At 45.8% G+C, this 21,130-nt stretch overlaps 8 non-coding genes and 2 pseudogenes across 8 annotated transcripts; all 10 read right to left on the bottom strand.

Moving 5' to 3' along the window:
* Nucleotides 1–1,433: 1,433 nt before the first annotated feature.
* On the bottom strand, nucleotides 1,434–1,624 carry LOC130335088 (U2 spliceosomal RNA). Its single transcript, XR_008876784.1, has one exon. It is a non-coding gene; the product is annotated as a U2 spliceosomal RNA (small nuclear RNA).
* Nucleotides 1,625–3,728: 2,104 nt separating this feature from the next.
* Nucleotides 3,729–3,919, bottom strand: LOC130335087 (U2 spliceosomal RNA). Its single transcript, XR_008876783.1, has one exon. It is a non-coding gene; the product is annotated as a U2 spliceosomal RNA (small nuclear RNA).
* Nucleotides 3,920–6,012: 2,093 nt separating this feature from the next.
* LOC130335086 (U2 spliceosomal RNA) lies at nucleotides 6,013–6,203 on the bottom strand. The gene has a single exon (XR_008876782.1). It is a non-coding gene; the product is annotated as a U2 spliceosomal RNA (small nuclear RNA).
* A 2,086-nt stretch (nucleotides 6,204–8,289) lies between these two features.
* LOC130335056 (U2 spliceosomal RNA) lies at nucleotides 8,290–8,480 on the bottom strand. Its single transcript, XR_008876765.1, has one exon. It is a non-coding gene; the product is annotated as a U2 spliceosomal RNA (small nuclear RNA).
* Nucleotides 8,481–10,564: 2,084 nt separating this feature from the next.
* Nucleotides 10,565–10,755, bottom strand: LOC130335085 (U2 spliceosomal RNA). The gene has a single exon (XR_008876781.1). It is a non-coding gene; the product is annotated as a U2 spliceosomal RNA (small nuclear RNA).
* A 2,095-nt stretch (nucleotides 10,756–12,850) lies between these two features.
* Nucleotides 12,851–13,041, bottom strand: LOC130335084 (U2 spliceosomal RNA). The gene has a single exon (XR_008876780.1). It is a non-coding gene; the product is annotated as a U2 spliceosomal RNA (small nuclear RNA).
* Nucleotides 13,042–15,136: 2,095 nt separating this feature from the next.
* LOC130335065 (U2 spliceosomal RNA) lies at nucleotides 15,137–15,313 on the bottom strand (annotated as a pseudogene).
* Nucleotides 15,314–16,007: 694 nt separating this feature from the next.
* Nucleotides 16,008–16,167, bottom strand: LOC130335071 (U2 spliceosomal RNA; annotated as a pseudogene).
* Nucleotides 16,168–18,260: 2,093 nt separating this feature from the next.
* Nucleotides 18,261–18,451, bottom strand: LOC130335082 (U2 spliceosomal RNA). Its single transcript, XR_008876778.1, has one exon. It is a non-coding gene; the product is annotated as a U2 spliceosomal RNA (small nuclear RNA).
* A 2,093-nt stretch (nucleotides 18,452–20,544) lies between these two features.
* LOC130335062 (U2 spliceosomal RNA) lies at nucleotides 20,545–20,730 on the bottom strand. Its single transcript, XR_008876769.1, has one exon. It is a non-coding gene; the product is annotated as a U2 spliceosomal RNA (small nuclear RNA).
* Between the last annotated feature and the right edge of the window lie 400 nt (nucleotides 20,731–21,130).

Genomic DNA, 21,130 nt, shown 5'->3' with positions numbered 1-21,130 from the left:
TCCTGTTGCTTCTATGAAGGCCATAATAGACGACATCACCAAACAGCTCCATAGTCACATACACAGCAAAGGAGAGATGTTGTTTACACCTAGTGATGTCAGTGGTATTGAGTGACATCACAGCACAGTGCTAAGGCTCCTGGGCCTGGACACAGCAGCGGCTGCAATATCTCAACGGAGAATACGTTTATATATATGTGTGTGTGTGCGCGTATATATATATATATATATATATATATATATATATATATATATATATTCTCCGCCGAAATCACTTTTAAACCCATTTCCACCTTTTTTTCCCTTCTCTTCCTCTTACTTTTTTTTCACGTTTTTTTACGTTTTTCTCCTTTTCGCCTCTTTTCTGGGCGTATTATTCTTCTTTTTCTTCTTTTTTTTCGTCTAATGCATACCCCATCAGTGCAGCAATGCTTATTCAATACCGCCAGCAGATGGAGACACTGGGGGATAATTTTCTAAGGATTTATACTGATTTTTCCTGTCTGAATTTGTCGCACAGAAAGTTGCAGGCCAAATATGTGTGACATTTCTGCGACTTTAGCTTCTAGAGCATTTTTACAACATTATACATAGGTGCTGAATACATAAAAAGCGACTGTTCAGCGACAGACAAGTCGCATCGGCTGAAAGTAGGCCAGAATGTCAGTCCATGTTGGAGCAGGTTTAGATACAGTCTAAAGCATAGATCTCAAAGTCTGTGCACAGAATTTAGCAAGGGCCTCGCACCTTCTGATGCATCAGGTAGGTGCACTATAGCATAGCCTAACCCTCTGTACTTTGGTCTATATTGATGCGGGACATAGACAGCCAGCTGATGACCAATCCATTAGTGCAATGGATGGCTGGAAGCATTTGTCTTTGCCTTTGCAATACCACAGAAGCAATGCATGGTCAATGTACAGCAATGACACACCTGTGTGAACAGCCAGGAGACCCCCCCATGTTATGTTACATAGTTACATAGTTAGTACGGTCGAAAAAAGACATATGTCCATCAAGTTCAACCAGGGAATTAAGGGGTAGGGGTGTGGCGCGATATTGGGGAAGGGATGAGATTTTATATTTCTTCATAAGCATTAATCTTATTTTGTCAATTAGGAACATTCAGCACCCACCCGCTATCAAGGCAGCTGCCTATCATGTCATGCCCTACCTGCACAGGTGTGCTGGCTACTCAAATGATCCAATTAAGGAGGCCATTTAGTCAGCAGCAGCAGAAGTCCTGTGCCTGGACGCTCCAACAGCGGCCAGACACAAGCAGAAGCAGCAGAAGCAGCAGCAGCACCACCTTTTGTTTTTTGGCTGCAGCAGCAGCAGCAGCAGCAGCAGCAAGGCCCACAGGGCTGGCTAGCTGGCTAGCCAGCAAGCAGGTAGCAATGAAAGTAGGAATCTTTCTTTTTAACCCTGTAAGGGGGTGGTGCACTGTACCCGAAGATACTGCCATATCGGGTCAATGCATAGGGCGACGGAAGCAAGCTTCGAAATCGGCCCCCGTTCTCAAAAATCCATTTAATATATGGTCCCCAGATAGGGGACGTATCAGATATTAAACTGATAAGAACAGATACTACACTTGATCTTAGCCAAAAGGCCGAGAAGCGATAACCGTGAAAGGGGCGGGCCCAACAAGGTCCCCTTCATGGGCACTATCACTGCTTGCTGTCAGGGAGGCTGCCAGACAATTTTCCATGCACACTCTGGGCTGGGGGGCAGTCAACCACCAGTACACACAGCAGAACCTAAACCCATACCATTATTGCTAAGCAGCAAGACAGGGGCCCATTGCACTCCCACGGGGCCTTTTTAAATGCAATCCATAACCCGGATTTGCCAGGAACCCTTCTTACTCCTCCTACTTGCATGTGACACTGGGCTTAGGATCTGCATAGGAAACACACACACAAGCACACACCTACCTTTGTTGCCTGCAGATGCCTCCTTGGCTGTCCCCAAACGGTATCAAACCAACACCCACGGGAAGCTGTAAGCATAGAGGACATGCCTGCACCCCATTGGACTTACCTGTGTGGGTTAAATCCGGGTTATTTGACAACCTATGGCGGTGATGGTTCTGCTCAGGCAGAGCAGTGCTGATGCTCCTCATAAAGCTGTCGCTGCTGTGAAGGTTCTAGGTGACATCACAATCCCTATGGTTACATACACAACAAAGCTGGGTTGTTGTTGTTTACACTCTGCAAGGCCTGTGGAAGTGAGTGACATCATAGCACTGTAGTTCTGAGGGTTCTAGATGGATGCAACAATCTCCTGTTGCTTCTATGAAGGCCATAATAGACGACATCACCAAACAGCTCCATAGTCACATACACAGCAAAGGAGAGATGTTGTTTACACCTAGTGATGTCAGTGGTATTGAGTGACATCACAGCACAGTGCTAAGGCTCCTGGGCCTGGACACAGCAGCGGCTGCAATATCTCAACGGAGAATACGTTTATATATATGTGTGTGTGTGCGCGTATATATATATATATATATATATATATATATATATATATATATATATATATATATATTTCTCCGCCGAAATCACTTTTAAACCCATTTCCACCTTTTTTTCCCTTCTCTTCCTCTTACTTTTTTTTCACGTTTTTTTACGTTTTTCTCCTTTTCGCCTCTTTTCTGGGCGTATTATTCTTCTTTTTCTTCTTTTTTTTCGTCTAATGCATACCCCATCAGTGCAGCAATGCTTATTCAATACCGCCAGCAGATGGAGACACTGGGGGATAATTTTCTAAGGATTTATACTGATTTTTCCTGTCTGAATTTGTCGCACAGAAAGTTGCAGGCCAAATATGTGTGACATTTCTGCGACTTTAGCTTCTAGAGCATTTTTACAACATTATACATAGGTGCTGAATACATAAAAAGCGACTGTTCAGCGACAGACAAGTCGCATCGGCTGAAAGTAGGCCAGAATGTCAGTCCATGTTGGAGCAGGTTTAGATACAGTCTAAAGCATAGATCTCAAAGTCTGTGCACAGAATTTAGCAAGGGCCTCGCACCTTCTGATGCATCAGGTAGGTGCACTATAGCATAGCCTAACCCTCTGTACTTTGGTCTATATTGATGCGGGACATAGACAGCCAGCTGATGACCAATCCATTAGTGCAATGGATGGCTGGAAGCATTTGTCTTTGCCTTTGCAATACCACAGAAGCAATGCATGGTCAATGTACAGCAATGACACACCTGTGTGAACAGCCAGGAGACCCCCCCATGTTATGTTACATAGTTACATAGTTAGTACGGTCGAAAAAAGACATATGTCCATCAAGTTCAACCAGGGAATTAAGGGGTAGGGGTGTGGCGCGATATTGGGGAAGGGATGAGATTTTATATTTCTTCATAAGCATTAATCTTATTTTGTCAATTAGGAACATTCAGCACCCACCCGCTATCAAGGCAGCTGCCTATCATGTCATGCCCTACCTGCACAGGTGTGCTGGCTACTCAAATGATCCAATTAAGGAGGCCATTTAGTCAGCAGCAGCAGAAGTCCTGTGCCTGGACGCTCCAACAGCGGCCAGACACAAGCAGAAGCAGCAGAAGCAGCAGCAGCACCACCTTTTGTTTTTTGGCTGCAGCAGCAGCAGCAGCAGCAGCAGCAAGGCCCACAGGGCTGGCTAGCTGGCTAGCCAGCAAGCAGGTAGCAATGAAAGTAGGAATCTTTCTTTTTAACCCTGTAAGGGGGTGGTGCACTGTACCCGAAGATACTGCCATATCGGGTCAATGCATAGGGCGACGGAAGCAAGCTTCGAAATCGGCCCCCGTTCTCAAAAATCCATTTAATATATGGTCCCCAGATAGGGGACGTATCAGATATTAAACTGATAAGAACAGATACTACACTTGATCTTAGCCAAAAGGCCGAGAAGCGATAACCGTGAAAGGGGCGGGCCCAACAAGGTCCCCTTCATGGGCACTATCACTGCTTGCTGTCAGGGAGGCTGCCAGACAATTTTCCATGCACACTCTGGGCTGGGGGGCAGTCAACCACCAGTACACACAGCAGAACCTAAACCCATACCATTATTGCTAAGCAGCAAGACAGGGGCCCATTGCACTCCCACGGGGCCTTTTTAAATGCAATCCATAACCCGGATTTGCCAGGAACCCTTCTTACTCCTCCTACTTGCATGTGACACTGGGCTTAGGATCTGCATAGGAAACACACACACAAGCACACACCTACCTTTGTTGCCTGCAGATGCCTCCTTGGCTGTCCCCAAACGGTATCAAACCAACACCCACGGGAAGCTGTAAGCATAGAGGACATGCCTGCACCCCATTGGACTTACCTGTGTGGGTTAAATCCGGGTTATTTGACAACCTATGGCGGTGATGGTTCTGCTCAGGCAGAGCAGTGCTGATGCTCCTCATAAAGCTGTCGCTGCTGTGAAGGTTCTAGGTGACATCACAATCCCTATGGTTACATACACAACAAAGCTGGGTTGTTGTTGTTTACACTCTGCAAGGCCTGTGGAAGTGAGTGACATCATAGCACTGTAGTTCTGAGGGTTCTAGATGGATGCAACAATCTCCTGTTGCTTCTATGAAGGCCATAATAGACGACATCACCAAACAGCTCCATAGTCACATACACAGCAAAGGAGAGATGTTGTTTACACCTAGTGATGTCAGTGGTATTGAGTGACATCACAGCACAGTGCTAAGGCTCCTGGGCCTGGACACAGCAGCGGCTGCAATATCTCAACGGAGAATACGTTTATATATATGTGTGTGTGTGCGCGTATATATATATATATATATATATATATATATATATATATATATATATTCTCCGCCGAAATCACTTTTAAACCCATTTCCACCTTTTTTTCCCTTCTCTTCCTCTTACTTTTTTTTCACGTTTTTTTACGTTTTTCTCCTTTTCGCCTCTTTTCTGGGCGTATTATTCTTCTTTTTCTTCTTTTTTTTCGTCTAATGCATACCCCATCAGTGCAGCAATGCTTATTCAATACCGCCAGCAGATGGAGACACTGGGGGATAATTTTCTAAGGATTTATACTGATTTTTCCTGTCTGAATTTGTCGCACAGAAAGTTGCAGGCCAAATATGTGTGACATTTCTGCGACTTTAGCTTCTAGAGCATTTTTACAACATTATACATAGGTGCTGAATACATAAAAAGCGACTGTTCAGCGACAGACAAGTCGCATCGGCTGAAAGTAGGCCAGAATGTCAGTCCATGTTGGAGCAGGTTTAGATACAGTCTAAAGCATAGATCTCAAAGTCTGTGCACAGAATTTAGCAAGGGCCTCGCACCTTCTGATGCATCAGGTAGGTGCACTATAGCATAGCCTAACCCTCTGTACTTTGGTCTATATTGATGCGGGACATAGACAGCCAGCTGATGACCAATCCATTAGTGCAATGGATGGCTGGAAGCATTTGTCTTTGCCTTTGCAATACCACAGAAGCAATGCATGGTCAATGTACAGCAATGACACACCTGTGTGAACAGCCAGGAGACCCCCCCATGTTATGTTACATAGTTACATAGTTAGTACGGTCGAAAAAAGACATATGTCCATCAAGTTCAACCAGGGAATTAAGGGGTAGGGGTGTGGCGCGATATTGGGGAAGGGATGAGATTTTATATTTCTTCATAAGCATTAATCTTATTTTGTCAATTAGGAACATTCAGCACCCACCCGCTATCAAGGCAGCTGCCTATCATGTCATGCCCTACCTGCACAGGTGTGCTGGCTACTCAAATGATCCAATTAAGGAGGCCATTTAGTCAGCAGCAGCAGAAGTCCTGTGCCTGGACGCTCCAACAGCGGCCAGACACAAGCAGAAGCAGCAGAAGCAGCAGCAGCACCACCTTTTGTTTTTTGGCTGCAGCAGCAGCAGCAGCAGCAGCAGCAAGGCCCACAGGGCTGGCTAGCTGGCTAGCCAGCAAGCAGGTAGCAATGAAAGTAGGAATCTTTCTTTTTAACCCTGTAAGGGGGTGGTGCACTGTACCCGAAGATACTGCCATATCGGGTCAATGCATAGGGCGACGGAAGCAAGCTTCGAAATCGGCCCCCGTTCTCAAAAATCCATTTAATATATGGTCCCCAGATAGGGGACGTATCAGATATTAAACTGATAAGAACAGATACTACACTTGATCTTAGCCAAAAGGCCGAGAAGCGATAACCGTGAAAGGGGCGGGCCCAACAAGGTCCCCTTCATGGGCACTATCACTGCTTGCTGTCAGGGAGGCTGCCAGACAATTTTCCATGCACACTCTGGGCTGGGGGGCAGTCAACCACCAGTACACACAGCAGAACCTAAACCCATACCATTATTGCTAAGCAGCAAGACAGGGGCCCATTGCACTCCCACGGGGCCTTTTTAAATGCAATCCATAACCCGGATTTGCCAGGAACCCTTCTTACTCCTCCTACTTGCATGTGACACTGGGCTTAGGATCTGCATAGGAAACACACACACAAGCACACACCTACCTTTGTTGCCTGCAGATGCCTCCTTGGCTGTCCCCAAACGGTATCAAACCAACACCCACGGGAAGCTGTAAGCATAGAGGACATGCCTGCACCCCATTGGACTTACCTGTGTGGGTTAAATCCGGGTTATTTGACAACCTATGGCGGTGATGGTTCTGCTCAGGCAGAGCAGTGCTGATGCTCCTCATAAAGCTGTCGCTGCTGTGAAGGTTCTAGGTGACATCACAATCCCTATGGTTACATACACAACAAAGCTGGGTTGTTGTTGTTTACACTCTGCAAGGCCTGTGGAAGTGAGTGACATCATAGCACTGTAGTTCTGAGGGTTCTAGATGGATGCAACAATCTCCTGTTGCTTCTATGAAGGCCATAATAGACGACATCACCAAACAGCTCCATAGTCACATACACAGCAAAGGAGAGATGTTGTTTACACCTAGTGATGTCAGTGGTATTGAGTGACATCACAGCACAGTGCTAAGGCTCCTGGGCCTGGACACAGCAGCGGCTGCAATATCTCAACGGAGAATACGTTTATATATATGTGTGTGTGTGCGCGTATATATATATATATATATATATATATATATATATATATTTCTCCGCCGAAATCACTTTTAAACCCATTTCCACCTTTTTTTCCCTTCTCTTCCTCTTACTTTTTTTTCACGTTTTTTTACGTTTTTCTCCTTTTCGCCTCTTTTCTGGGCGTATTATTCTTCTTTTTCTTCTTTTTTTTCGTCTAATGCATACCCCATCGGTGCAGCAATGCTTATTCAATACCGCCAGCAGATGGAGACACTGGGGGATAATTTTCTAAGGATTTATACTGATTTTTCCTGTCTGAATTTGTCGCACAGAAAGTTGCAGGCCAAATATGTGTGACATTTCTGCGACTTTAGCTTCTAGAGCATTTTTACAACATTATACATAGGTGCTGAATACATAAAAAGCGACTGTTCAGCGACAGACAAGTCGCATCGGCTGAAAGTAGGCCAGAATGTCAGTCCATGTTGGAGCAGGTTTAGATACAGTCTAAAGCATAGATCTCAAAGTCTGTGCACAGAATTTAGCAAGGGCCTCGCACCTTCTGATGCATCAGGTAGGTGCACTATAGCATAGCCTAACCCTCTGTACTTTGGTCTATATTGATGCGGGACATAGACAGCCAGCTGATGACCAATCCATTAGTGCAATGGATGGCTGGAAGCATTTGTCTTTGCCTTTGCAATACCACAGAAGCAATGCATGGTCAATGTACAGCAATGACACACCTGTGTGAACAGCCAGGAGACCCCCCCATGTTATGTTACATAGTTACATAGTTAGTACGGTCGAAAAAAGACATATGTCCATCAAGTTCAACCAGGGAATTAAGGGGTAGGGGTGTGGCGCGATATTGGGGAAGGGATGAGATTTTATATTTCTTCATAAGCATTAATCTTATTTTGTCAATTAGGAACATTCAGCACCCACCCGCTATCAAGGCAGCTGCCTATCATGTCATGCCCTACCTGCACAGGTGTGCTGGCTACTCAAATGATCCAATTAAGGAGGCCATTTAGTCAGCAGCAGCAGAAGTCCTGTGCCTGGACGCTCCAACAGCGGCCAGACACAAGCAGAAGCAGCAGAAGCAGCAGCAGCACCACCTTTTGTTTTTTGGCTGCAGCAGCAGCAGCAGCAGCAGCAGCAAGGCCCACAGGGCTGGCTAGCTGGCTAGCCAGCAAGCAGGTAGCAATGAAAGTAGGAATCTTTCTTTTTAACCCTGTAAGGGGGTGGTGCACTGTACCCGAAGATACTGCCATATCGGGTCAATGCATAGGGCGACGGAAGCAAGCTTTGAAATCGGCCCCCGTTCTCAAAAATCCATTTAATATATGGTCCCCAGATAGGGGACGTATCAGATATTAAACTGATAAGAACAGATACTACACTTGATCTTAGCCAAAAGGCCGAGAAGCGATAACCGTGAAAGGGGCGGGCCCAACAAGGTCCCCTTCATGGGCACTATCACTGCTTGCTGTCAGGGAGGCTGCCAGACAATTTTCCATGCACACTCTGGGCTGGGGGGCAGTCAACCACCAGTACACACAGCAGAACCTAAACCCATACCATTATTGCTAAGCAGCAAGACAGGGGCCCATTGCACTCCCACGGGGCCTTTTTAAATGCAATCCATAACCCGGATTTGCCAGGAACCCTTCTTACTCCTCCTACTTGCATGTGACACTGGGCTTAGGATCTGCATAGGAAACACACACACAAGCACACACCTACCTTTGTTGCCTGCAGATGCCTCCTTGGCTGTCCCCAAACGGTATCAAACCAACACCCACGGGAAGCTGTAAGCATAGAGGACATGCCTGCACCCCATTGGACTTACCTGTGTGGGTTAAATCCGGGTTATTTGACAACCTATGGCGGTGATGGTTCTGCTCAGGCAGAGCAGTGCTGATGCTCCTCATAAAGCTGTCGCTGCTGTGAAGGTTCTAGGTGACATCACAATCCCTATGGTTACATACACAACAAAGCTGGGTTGTTGTTGTTTACACTCTGCAAGGCCTGTGGAAGTGAGTGACATCATAGCACTGTAGTTCTGAGGGTTCTAGATGGATGCAACAATCTCCTGTTGCTTCTATGAAGGCCATAATAGACGACATCACCAAACAGCTCCATAGTCACATACACAGCAAAGGAGAGATGTTGTTTACACCTAGTGATGTCAGTGGTATTGAGTGACATCACAGCACAGTGCTAAGGCTCCTGGGCCTGGACACAGCAGCGGCTGCAATATCTCAACGGAGAATACGTTTATATATATGTGTGTGTGTGCGCGTATATATATATATATATATATATATATATATATATATTTCTCCGCCGAAATCACTTTTAAACCCATTTCCACCTTTTTTTCCCTTCTCTTCCTCTTACTTTTTTTTCACGTTTTTTTACGTTTTTCTCCTTTTCGCCTCTTTTCTGGGCGTATTATTCTTCTTTTTCTTCTTTTTTTTCGTCTAATGCATACCCCATCAGTGCAGCAATGCTTATTCAATACCGCCAGCAGATGGAGACACTGGGGGATAATTTTCTAAGGATTTATACTGATTTTTCCTGTCTGAATTTGTCGCACAGAAAGTTGCAGGCCAAATATGTGTGACATTTCTGCGACTTTAGCTTCTAGAGCATTTTTACAACATTATACATAGGTGCTGAATACATAAAAAGCGACTGTTCAGCGACAGACAAGTCGCATCGGCTGAAAGTAGGCCAGAATGTCAGTCCATGTTGGAGCAGGTTTAGATACAGTCTAAAGCATAGATCTCAAAGTCTGTGCACAGAATTTAGCAAGGGCCTCGCACCTTCTGATGCATCAGGTAGGTGCACTATAGCATAGCCTAACCCTCTGTACTTTGGTCTATATTGATGCGGGACATAGACAGCCAGCTGATGACCAATCCATTAGTGCAATGGATGGCTGGAAGCATTTGTCTTTGCCTTTGCAATACCACAGAAGCAATGCATGGTCAATGTACAGCAATGACACACCTGTGTGAACAGCCAGGAGACCCCCCCATGTTATGTTACATAGTTACATAGTTAGTACGGTCGAAAAAAGACATATGTCCATCAAGTTCAACCAGGGAATTAAGGGGTAGGGGTGTGGCGCGATATTGGGGAAGGGATGAGATTTTATATTTCTTCATAAGCATTAATCTTATTTTGTCAATTAGGAACATTCAGCACCCACCCGCTATCAAGGCAGCTGCCTATCATGTCATGCCCTACCTGCACAGGTGTGCTGGCTACTCAAATGATCCAATTAAGGAGGCCATTTAGTCAGCAGCAGCAGAAGTCCTGTGCCTGGACGCTCCAACAGCGGCCAGACACAAGCAGAAGCAGCAGAAGCAGCAGCAGCACCACCTTTTGTTTTTTGGCTGCAGCAGCAGCAGCAGCAGCAGCAGCAAGGCCCACAGGGCTGGCTAGCTGGCTAGCCAGCAAGCAGGTAGCAATGAAAGTAGGAATCTTTCTTTTTAACCCTGTAAGGGGGTGGTGCACTGTACCCGAAGATACTGCCATATCGGGTCAATGCATAGGGCGACGGAAGCAAGCTTCGAAATCGGCCCCCGTTCTCAAAAATCCATTTAATATATGGTCCCCAGATAGGGGACGTATCAGATATTAAACTGATAAGAACAGATACTACACTTGATCTTAGCCAAAAGGCCGAGAAGCGATAACCGTGAAAGGGGCGGGCCCAACAAGGTCCCCTTCATGGGCACTATCACTGCTTGCTGTCAGGGAGGCTGCCAGACAATTTTCCATGCACACTCTGGGCTGGGGGGCAGTCAACCACCAGTACACACAGCAGAACCTAAACCCATACCATTATTGCTAAGCAGCAAGACAGGGGCCCATTGCACTCCCACGGGGCCTTTTTAAATGCAATCCATAACCCGGATTTGCCAGGAACCCTTCTTACTCCTCCTACTTGCATGTGACACTGGGCTTAGGATCTGCATAGGAAACACACACACAAGCACACACCTACCTTTGTTGCCTGCAGATGCCTCCTTGGCTGTCCCCAAACGGTATCAAACCAACACCCACGGGAAGCTGTAAGCATAGAGGACATGCCTGCACCCCATTGGACTTACCTGTGTGGGTTAAATCCGGGTTATTTGACAACCTATGGCGGTGATGGTTCTGCTCAGGCAGAGCAGTGCTGATGCTCCTCATAAAGCTGTCGCTGCTGTGAAGGTTCTAGGTGACATCACAATCCCTATGGTTACATACACAACAAAGCTGGGTTGTTGTTGTTTACACTCTGCAAGGCCTGTGGAAGTGAGTGACATCATAGCACTGTAGTTCTGAGGGTTCTAGATGGATGCAACAATCTCCTGTTGCTTCTATGAAGGCCATAATAGACGACATCACCAAACAGCTCCATAGTCACATACACAGCAAAGGAGAGATGTTGTTTACACCTAGTGATGTCAGTGGTATTGAGTGACATCACAGCACAGTGCTAAGGCTCCTGGGCCTGGACACAGCAGCGGCTGCAATATCTCAACGGAGAATACGTTTATATATATGTGTGTGTGTGCGCGTATATATATATATATATATATATATATATATATATATATATATATATATATTTCTCCGCCGAAATCACTTTTAAACCCATTTCCACCTTTTTTTCCCTTCTCTTCCTCTTACTTTTTTTTCACGTTTTTTTACGTTTTTCTCCTTTTCGCCTCTTTTCTGGGCGTATTATTCTTCTTTTTCTTCTTTTTTTTCGTCTAATGCATACCCCATCAGTGCAGCAATGCTTATTCAATACCGCCAGCAGATGGAGACACTGGGGGATAATTTTCTAAGGATTTATACTGATTTTTCCTGTCTGAATTTGTCGCACAGAAAGTTGCAGGCCAAATATGTGTGACATTTCTGCGACTTTAGCTTCTAGAGCATTTTTACAACATTATACATAGGTGCTGAATACATAAAAAGCGACTGTTCAGCGACAGACAAGTCGCATCGGCTGAAAGTAGGCCAGAATGTCAGTCCATGTTGGAGCAGGTTTAGATACAGTCTAAAGCATAGATCTCAAAGTCTGTGCACAGAATTTAGCAAGGGCCTCGCACCTTCTGATGCATCAGGTAGGTGCACTATAGCATAGCCTAACCCTCTGTACTTTGGTCTATATTGATGCGGGACATAGACAGCCAGCTGATGACCAATCCATTAGTGCAATGGATGGCTGGAAGCATTTGTCTTTGCCTTTGCAATACCACAGAAGCAATGCATGGTCAATGTACAGCAATGACACACCTGTGTGAACAGCCAGGAGACCCCCCCATGTTATGTTACATAGTTACATAGTTAGTACGGTCGAAAAAAGACATATGTCCATCAAGTTCAACCAGGGAATTAAGGGGTAGGGGTGTGGCGCGATATTGGGGAAGGGATGAGATTTTATATTTCTTCATAAGCATTAATCTTATTTTGTCAATTAGGAACATTCAGCACCCACCCGCTATCAAGGCAGCTGCCTATCATGTCATGCCCTACCTGCACAGGTGTGCTGGCTACTCAAATGATCCAATTAAGGAGGCCATTTAGTCAGCAGCAGCAGAAGTCCTGTGCCTGGACGCTCCAACAGCGGCCAGACACAAGCAGAAGCAGCAGAAGCAGCAGCAGCACCACCTTTTGTTTTTTGGCTGCAGCAGCAGCAGCAGCAGCAGCAAGGCCCACAGGGCTGGCTAGCTGGCTAGCCAGCAAGCAGGTAGCAATGAAAGTAGGAATCTTTCTTTTTAACCCTGTAAGGGGGTGGTGCACTGTACCCGAAGATACTGCCATATCGGGTCAATGCATAGGGCGACGGAAGCAAGCTTCGAAATCGGCCCCCGTTCTCAAAAATCCATTTAATATATGGTCCCCAGATAGGGGACGTATCAGATATTAAACTGATAAGAACAGATACTACACTTGATCTTAGCCAAAAGGCCGAGAAGCGATAACCGTGAAAGGGGCGGGCCCAACAAGGTCCCCTTCATGGGCACTATCACTGCTTGCTGTCAGGGAGGCTGCCAGACAATTTTCCATGCACACTCTGGGCTGGGGGGCAGTCAACCACCAGTACACACAGCAGAACCTAAACCCATACCATTATTGCTAAGCAGCAAGACAGGGGCCCATTGCACTCCCACGGGGCCTTTTTAAATGCAATCCATAACCCGGATTTGCCAGGAACCCTTCTTACTCCTCCTACTTGCATGTGACACTGGGCTTAGGATCTGCATAGGAAACACACACACAAGCACACACCTACCTTTGTTGCCTGCAGATGCCTCCTTGGCTGTCCCCAAACGGTATCAAACCAACACCCACGGGAAGCTGTAAGCATAGAGGACATGCCTGCACCCCATTGGACTTACCTGTGTGGGTTAAATCCGGGTTATTTGACAACCTATGGCGGTGATGGTTCTGCTCAGGCAGAGCAGTGCTGATGCTCCTCATAAAGCTGTCGCTGCTGTGAAGGTTCTAGGTGACATCACAATCCCTATGGTTACATACACAACAAAGCTGGGTTGTTGTTGTTTACACTCTGCAAGGCCTGTGGAAGTGAGTGACATCATAGCACTGTAGTTCTGAGGGTTCTAGATGGATGCAACAATCTCCTGTTGCTTCTATGAAGGCCATAATAGACGACATCACCAAACAGCTCCATAGTCACATACACAGCAAAGGAGAGATGTTGTTTACACCTAGTGATGTCAGTGGTATTGAGTGACATCACAGCACAGTGCTAAGGCTCCTGGGCCTGGACACAGCAGCGGCTGCAATATCTCAACGGAGAATACGTTTATATATATGTGTGTGTGTGCGCGTATATATATATATATATATATATATATATATATATATATATATATATATATTTCTCCGCCGAAATCACTTTTAAACCCATTTCCACCTTTTTTTCCCTTCTCTTCCTCTTACTTTTTTTTCACGTTTTTTTACGTTTTTCTCCTTTTCGCCTCTTTTCTGGGCGTATTATTCTTCTTTTTCTTCTTTTTTTTCGTCTAATGCATACCCCATCAGTGCAGCAATGCTTATTCAATACCGCCAGCAGATGGAGACACTGGGGGATAATTTTCTAAGGATTTATACTGATTTTTCCTGTCTGAATTTGTCGCACAGAAAGTTGCAGGCCAAATATGTGTGACATTTCTGCGACTTTAGCTTCTAGAGCATTTTTACAACATTATACATAGGTGCTGAATACATAAAAAGCGACTGTTCAGCGACAGACAAGTCGCATCGGCTGAAAGTAGGCCAGAATGTCAGTCCATGTTGGAGCAGGTTTAGATACAGTCTAAAGCATAGATCTCAAAGTCTGTGCACAGAATTTAGCAAGGGCCTCGCACCTTCTGATGCATCAGGTAGGTGCACTATAGCATAGCCTAACCCTCTGTACTTTGGTCTATATTGATGCGGGACATAGACAGCCAGCTGATGACCAATCCATTAGTGCAATGGATGGCTGGAAGCATTTGTCTTTGCCTTTGCAATACCACAGAAGCAATGCATGGTCAATGTACAGCAATGACACACCTGTGTGAACAGCCAGGAGACCCCCCCATGTTATGTTACATAGTTACATAGTTAGTACGGTCGAAAAAAGACATATGTCCATCAAGTTCAACCAGGGAATTAAGGGGTAGGGGTGTGGCGCGATATTGGGGAAGGGATGAGATTTTATATTTCTTCATAAGCATTAATCTTATTTTGTCAATTAGGAACATTCAGCACCCACCCGCTATCAAGGCAGCTGCCTATCATGTCATGCCCTACCTGCACAGGTGTGCTGGCTACTCAAATGATCCAATTAAGGAGGCCATTTAGTCAGCAGCAGCAGAAGTCCTGTGCCTGGACGCTCCAACAGCGGCCAGACACAAGCAGAAGCAGCAGAAGCAGCAGCAGCACCACCTTTTGTTTTTTGGCTGCAGCAGCAGCAGCAGCAGCAGCAAGGCCCACAGGGCTGGCTAGCTGGCTAGCCAGCAAGCAGGTAGCAATGAAAGTAGGAATCTTTCTTTTTAACCCTGTAAGGGGGTGGTGCACTGTACCCGAAGATACTGCCATATCGGGTCAATGCATAGGGCGACGGAAGCAAGCTTCGAAATCGGCCCCCGTTCTCAAAAATCCATTTAATATATGGTCCCCAGATAGGGGACGTATCAGATATTAAACTGATAAGAACAGATTTTTTTTTTTTTTTAAAGCCGAGGAACGTGCTTTCGATTCACCCAAAGTGCAAGAAAAAGTGCAAACGTGTTACACTAAAAAAAACGTGCACAAAGGATGCGGTCTATCGCAAGCCCTTCTCCGATAGGAGAGAGGCCCCCCAACAAACCTTACCCTTCACCTCCGGACCAAAAGGTACCTGCGAGGTTCCAGGTTCGATGTCCCTTTTCGCCGAAGCTACTAGGGGACCACAAATGCTCCCGGCATCCCCCTTGGCGTTGGCCAAGGTATCTGCCCGCAGAGCCGATTACGGTAGGTACCCTGCCAAAGCAGGAGTACCCGGGGTGTTTGCAGGGAGGTGCGGAACCTAATGGCCACACACACCTCCCCTAGACCGCCAGGAGGGACACCCAGAAGGGCTACCGCATCCTGACAAATCCTGTGAACACACAACACGCAAAAAGTGACACAGTGAGACAAAAAAGAAATAAATAAGTGAATGTGTGCAGATATACTGCCCGGACATCCGGCCGGATCTATAAAAATTTCTCTGATCCTAGCCAGAAGGCCGGGAATCAAGAGGTGAGTGCCACAAGGTGAAGAGATTATGGTGCCCGTGCTTCAACTCAGTGAGCCTATTCTCCCAGTGAGTTTCGGCACCTCGGGGTCACCACTCCCCGAGGCACAAAAGTACCTCGGCTCTAGACCCTCTCAGCCTCATGGCGAGACCCGGAGGGAACAGGTCACATCGGGGCAGCCGTCGAGCTGATTCGTCAGAACCAGCCCCGGAAAGCCCTGGTACACCTGCATCCTCCATGCAGCACCCATCCCCACCAGCATGAAAACTGATAAGAACAGATACTACACTTGATCTTAGCCAAAAGGCCGAGAAGCGATAACCGTGAAAGGGGCGGGCCCAACAAGGTCCCCTTCATGGGCACTATCACTGCTTGCTGTCAGGGAGGCTGCCAGACAATTTTCCATGCACACTCTGGGCTGGGGGGCAGTCAACCACCAGTACACACAGCAGAACCTAAACCCATACCATTATTGCTAAGCAGCAAGACAGGGGCCCATTGCACTCCCACGGGGCCTTTTTAAATGCAATCCATAACCCGGATTTGCCAGGAACCCTTCTTACTCCTCCTACTTGCATGTGACACTGGGCTTAGGATCTGCATAGGAAACACACACACAAGCACACACCTACCTTTGTTGCCTGCAGATGCCTCCTTGGCTGTCCCCAAACGGTATCAAACCAACACCCACGGGAAGCTGTAAGCATAGAGGACATGCCTGCACCCCATTGGACTTACCTGTGTGGGTTAAATCCGGGTTATTTGACAACCTATGGCGGTGATGGTTCTGCTCAGGCAGAGCAGTGCTGATGCTCCTCATAAAGCTGTCGCTGCTGTGAAGGTTCTAGGTGACATCACAATCCCTATGGTTACATACACAACAAAGCTGGGTTGTTGTTGTTTACACTCTGCAAGGCCTGTGGAAGTGAGTGACATCATAGCACTGTAGTTCTGAGGGTTCTAGATGGATGCAACAATCTCCTGTTGCTTCTATGAAGGCCATAATAGACAACATCACCAAACAGCTCCATAGTCACATACACAGCAAAGGAGAGATGTTGTTTACACCTAGTGATGTCAGTGGTATTGAGTGACATCACAGCACAGTGCTAAGGCTCCTGGGCCTGGACACAGCAGCGGCTGCAATATCTCAACGGAGAATACGTTTATATATATGTGTGTGTGTGCGCGTATATATATATATATATATATATATATATATATATATATATATATATATTTCTCCGCCGAAATCACTTTTAAACCCATTTCCACCTTTTTTTCCCTTCTCTTCCTCTTACTTTTTTTTCACGTTTTTTTACGTTTTTCTCCTTTTCGCCTCTTTTCTGGGCGTATTATTCTTCTTTTTCTTCTTTTTTTTCGTCTAATGCATACCCCATCAGTGCAGCAATGCTTATTCAATACCGCCAGCAGATGGAGACACTGGGGGATAATTTTCTAAGGATTTATACTGATTTTTCCTGTCTGAATTTGTCGCACAGAAAGTTGCAGGCCAAATATGTGTGACATTTCTGCGACTTTAGCTTCTAGAGCATTTTTACAACATTATACATAGGTGCTGAATACATAAAAAGCGACTGTTCAGCGACAGACAAGTCGCATCGGCTGAAAGTAGGCCAGAATGTCAGTCCATGTTGGAGCAGGTTTAGATACAGTCTAAAGCATAGATCTCAAAGTCTGTGCACAGAATTTAGCAAGGGCCTCGCACCTTCTGATGCATCAGGTAGGTGCACTATAGCATAGCCTAACCCTCTGTACTTTGGTCTATATTGATGCGGGACATAGACAGCCAGCTGATGACCAATCCATTAGTGCAATGGATGGCTGGAAGCATTTGTCTTTGCCTTTGCAATACCACAGAAGCAATGCATGGTCAATGTACAGCAATGACACACCTGTGTGAACAGCCAGGAGACCCCCCCATGTTATGTTACATAGTTACATAGTTAGTACGGTCGAAAAAAGACATATGTCCATCAAGTTCAACCAGGGAATTAAGGGGTAGGGGTGTGGCGCGATATTGGGGAAGGGATGAGATTTTATATTTCTTCATAAGCATTAATCTTATTTTGTCAATTAGGAACATTCAGCACCCACCCGCTATCAAGGCAGCTGCCTATCATGTCATGCCCTACCTGCACAGGTGTGCTGGCTACTCAAATGATCCAATTAAGGAGGCCATTTAGTCAGCAGCAGCAGAAGTCCTGTGCCTGGACGCTCCAACAGCGGCCAGACACAAGCAGAAGCAGCAGAAGCAGCAGCAGCACCACCTTTTGTTTTTTGGCTGCAGCAGCAGCAGCAGCAGCAGCAAGGCCCACAGGGCTGGCTAGCTGGCTAGCCAGCAAGCAGGTAGCAATGAAAGTAGGAATCTTTCTTTTTAACCCTGTAAGGGGGTGGTGCACTGTACCCGAAGATACTGCCATATCGGGTCAATGCATAGGGCGACGGAAGCAAGCTTCGAAATCGGCCCCCGTTCTCAAAAATCCATTTAATATATGGTCCCCAGATAGGGGACGTATCAGATATTAAACTGATAAGAACAGATACTACACTTGATCTTAGCCAAAAGGCCGAGAAGCGATAACCGTGAAAGGGGCGGGCCCAACAAGGTCCCCTTCATGGGCACTATCACTGCTTGCTGTCAGGGAGGCTGCCAGACAATTTTCCATGCACACTCTGGGCTGGGGGGCAGTCAACCACCAGTACACACAGCAGAACCTAAACCCATACCATTATTGCTAAGCAGCAAGACAGGGGCCCATTGCACTCCCACGGGGCCTTTTTAAATGCAATCCATAACCCGGATTTGCCAGGAACCCTTCTTACTCCTCCTACTTGCATGTGACACTGGGCTTAGGATCTGCATAGGAAACACACACACAAGCACACACCTACCTTTGTTGCCTGCAGATGCCTCCTTGGCTGTCCCCAAACGGTATCAAACCAACACCCACGGGAAGCTGTAAGCATAGAGGACATGCCTGCACCCCATTGGACTTACCTGTGTGGGTTAAATCCGGGTTATTTGACAACCTATGGCGGTGATGGTTCTGCTCAGGCAGAGCAGTGCTGATGCTCCTCATAAAGCTGTCGCTGCTGTGAAGGTTCTAGGTGACATCACAATCCCTATGGTTACATACACAACAAAGCTGGGTTGTTGTTGTTTACACTCTGCAAGGCCTGTGGAAGTGAGTGACATCATAGCACTGTAGTTCTGAGGGTTCTAGATGGATGCAACAATCTCCTGTTGCTTCTATGAAGGCCATAATAGACGACATCACCAAACAGCTCCATAGTCACATACACAGCAAAGGAGAGATGTTGTTTACACCTAGTGATGTCAGTGGTATTGAGTGACATCACAGCACAGTGCTAAGGCTCCTGGGCCTGGACACAGCAGCGGCTGCAATATCTCAACGGAGAATACGTTTATATATATGTGTGTGTGTGCGCGTATATATATATATATATATATATATATATATATATATATATATATATATTTCTCCGCCGAAATCACTTTTAAACCCATTTCCACCTTTTTTTCCCTTCTCTTCCTCTTACTTTTTTTTCACGTTTTTTTACGTTTTTCTCCTTTTCGCCTCTTTTCTGGGCGTATTATTCTTCTTTTTCTTCTTTTTTTTCGTCTAATGCATACCCCATCAGTGCAGCAATGCTTATTCAATACCGCCAGCAGATGGAGACACTGGGGGATAATTTTCTAAGGATTTATACTGATTTTTCCTGTCTGAATTTGTCGCACAGAAAGTTGCAGGCCAAATATGTGTGACATTTCTGCGACTTTAGCTTCTAGAGCATTTTTACAACATTATACATAGGTGCTGAATACATAAAAAGCGACTGTTCAGCGACAGACAAGTCGCATCGGCTGAAAGTAGGCCAGAATGTCAGTCCATGTTGGAGCAGGTTTAGATACAGTCTAAAGCATAGATCTCAAAGTCTGTGCACAGAATTTAGCAAGGGCCTCGCACCTTCTGATGCATCAGGTAGGTGCACTATAGCATAGCCTAACCCTCTGTACTTTGGTCTATATTGATGCGGGACATAGACAGCCAGCTGATGACCAATCCATTAGTGCAATGGATGGCTGGAAGCATTTGTCTTTGCCTTTGCAATACCACAGAAGCAATGCATGGTCAATGTACAGCAATGACACACCTGTGTGAACAGCCAGGAGACCCCCCCATGTTATGTTACATAGTTACATAGTTAGTACGGTCGAAAAAAGACATATGTCCATCAAGTTCAACCAGGGAATTAAGGGGTAGGGGTGTGGCGCGATATTGGGGAAGGGATGAGATTTTATATTTCTTCATAAGCATTAATCTTATTTTGTCAATTAGGAACATTCAGCACCCACCCGCTATCAAGGCAGCTGCCTATCATGTCATGCCCTACCTGCACAGGTGTGCTGGCTACTCAAATGATCCAATTAAGGAGGCCATTTAGTCAGCAGCAGCAGAAGTCCTGTGCCTGGACGCTCCAACAGCGGCCAGACACAAGCAGAAGCAGCAGAAGCAGCAGCAGCACCACCTTTTGTTTTTTGGCTGCAGCAGCAGCAGCAGCAGCAGCAAGGCCCACAGGGCTGGCTAGCTGGCTAGCCAGCAAGCAGGTAGCAATGAAAGTAGGAATCTTTCTTTTTAACCCTGTAAGGGGGTGGTGCACTGTACCCGAAGATACTGCCATATCGGGTCAATGCATAGGGCGACGGAAGCAAGCTTCGAAATCGGCCCCCGTTCTCAAAAATCCATTTAATATATGGTCCCCAGATAGGGGACGTATCAGATATTAAACTGATAAGAACAGATAAGGTTTCAACAAAATTTTATTGAATAAATAAGAAACCATACAAAATTTAAAATGCTAAATAATAAAAGGTTCACAAAAGTTTTAAAATACAAATAATAAAACCAGTAATAAAAGGAGAAAAAATAAAAACGGCAGGATAAAACATTATACAAATGTCATAAAAACTGATTATACTGTTATTTCGTTCCATAGAGGCAGACACCACATGGATGCTGCCTCGCTGGCCCCCAACTGTTTCTTGTCTCTAAGGTAATAGATGTACATCTCACTCAGGGCCAGCTTTATACAGTTTTTAACATCAATAAAATCATGTTTAAAAAGTAAGATGTTCCTAACTTTCCAGATGGCATTTTTAAAACAATTAATAATCATCCAGCAGATCATCTGCTGTTTAAAATTGGGGCAGTTAAAAAGACCGTAAAAGACACATT

The sequence above is a fragment of the Hyla sarda genome, unplaced genomic scaffold (assembly GCF_029499605.1).
Source record: "Hyla sarda isolate aHylSar1 unplaced genomic scaffold, aHylSar1.hap1 scaffold_447, whole genome shotgun sequence".
Lineage (NCBI taxonomy): Eukaryota > Metazoa > Chordata > Amphibia > Anura > Hylidae > Hyla > Hyla sarda.
The sequence above is the reverse complement of the archived record's forward strand: the minus strand, read 5'-3'. Positions and strand labels throughout refer to the sequence as shown.